This window comes from Crocuta crocuta, unplaced genomic scaffold (assembly GCF_008692635.1).
Source record: "Crocuta crocuta isolate KB4526 unplaced genomic scaffold, BGI_CrCroc_1.0 scaffold443, whole genome shotgun sequence".
Classification (NCBI taxonomy): domain Eukaryota; kingdom Metazoa; phylum Chordata; class Mammalia; order Carnivora; family Hyaenidae; genus Crocuta; species Crocuta crocuta.
In genome coordinates this window covers 1,251,814-1,253,802 of record NW_027529446.1, presented here as the reverse complement: position 1 = coordinate 1,253,802, position 1,989 = coordinate 1,251,814, and positions in this window count along the sequence as shown.

The window sequence follows — 1,989 nt, the reverse complement described above, 5'->3', positions numbered from 1 at the left end:
AGGCTTCTGGCCACTAGAGGGCGCTGTCTCCGTGGGAACGAGCGGCGCGGCTTCTCCGGAATCTCCTCCTGAATGATTCCCTCTCCTTGCCGGTTGGCTTTACAAATGCACCACAGCAGTTTCCAGAAGGAGCTAAGAATGTGGAGCTGTTATCGTTTGTAATCAGCTCCAAAGACGTCCGCAACCTGGTCCCAGCACCGGGCACCTGTCGCCTCATGGCAGAGGGCGCCTTGTCAAGGTCCCTGAGGTGGGGGTGACCCTGGGGTCCTGGGGGACCAGTCCCGCCCACACCTGGGTGTAAAGACTTCCGAGCCCAGAACCAGCATGTGTGTGGGGTTTTTTTTTTTCATGTTTTATTAATTTGAGAGACAGAGGGAGAGACAGCGCGAGCAGGGGAGGGTCAGAGAGAGGGAGACACAGAATCTGAAACAGGCTCCGGGCTCTGAGCTGTCAGCACAGAGCCCGACGCGGGGCTCGAACTCACGAACCGTGAGATCATGACCTGAGCCGAAGTCGGACGCTTAACCGACTGAGCCCCCCAGGGACCCCGGGTGCGGTTTTAAGCTGTGAAATCTGTGGTCACAGCCCCAGGGAGTCTGACGCCTGTTAGAAAGGCGTGTTTCGCACACAGAGCACCCAGGGACCCCCCCTGCCCTAGGCTGCCGGGAACGCAGGGACCAGAGGCCTGATGGGGCGGCTGGTCCACTCAGAACCCGGGACCTGCCCGGCCGGGAGAGGTGATGGGGGACAGTGTCGATGTGGGAAACCTGGTCGGGGGTAGGAGGGGACGGCGGTGCTGCTCGGACGCGACCGCTGGCCGAGCTGCCTCCGGGCCAGCAGGGCCTCCCCCGAGGACGGCGGGCATCTACCTCCTTCCCGTGCACACGACGCCGGAGGCCACCTCCAGTGTTCGAGAAGGAACGTTCTGGTAATTCAGGAACTGCTGGTTGAGGCCACTCAGAAGATCAGGAGCCCCGGTTACTGGAAGTCACCCCGGGGCGGGCTTTGTCTCCCAGACGCCCCTCCTCCGTCAGCAGCCGTTGCCAGAGGCGTCCCCAGCCCGGTGCTTCTCGGCGGTTCCTGGGGCGGAAGCAAGTCCAGGTGGGGATGGTCTGGATCCCGTCTTCGTCAAAACCGACCGCCAAGTCCTGGACCGCGATGCTGGATCTGGGCCTGAGCACCAAGTGGAGAGGTGGCGTGGGGGCCACGGAGCGGGCCCGGCAGCGCGGACAAGCCCAGACACGCGCCGTGCACGTGTCCTATCCGTTAACTGATGCCTCCCGGTTGCTGCCGTGACTTTGGGACAGTAAACTCTCTACCCAGATCTTTATAAATGCCCCACTGTGGATACGGGCAAAACGGCAGGATTGGTGTCTGTGTCAGAGAGCACTCTGCGGGGGACAGTTTGAGGAGTTGTGGAGTGCCCCGAAGAAGGGGGTGCCAGTTCATACCTCCATCTACACGGGTTCGGGGGCCCCACCTCCTTACACCTCCCAACACTGGCTGTCAGGCCACGTGTCAGCAGCAATTTGATCGGAAAACATTCTCATTGCACGTTGACCATTTATGTTGCCAGTTTATATCCTTTGTCCATTTTTCCATTGGGAAGTGGTCTAATTGGTTTATAAAAATTCTTTACATATTGGGCTTATAGGCCTTTTTTTTTAAATATTTTTTTTTAATGTTTTATTTATTTCTAGGAGAGAGAGAGAGAGAGACAGCGTGAGCAGGGGAGGGTCAGAGAGAGAGGGAGTCACAGACTGAAACAGGCTCCAGGCTCTGAGCTGGCAGTCAGCACAGAGCCCGACGCGGGGCTCGAACCCACGAACCGCGAGATCATGACCTAAGCGAAAGTCGGACGCTCAACCGACTAAGCCACCCAGGCGCCCCTGGGCTTATAGACCTTTTATAAAAGCTTTTTTACATATAATTTGTCATATATGTTACACAAATTTCTTGTTTAGCTTTATGTTTCAACATACTTTTTTT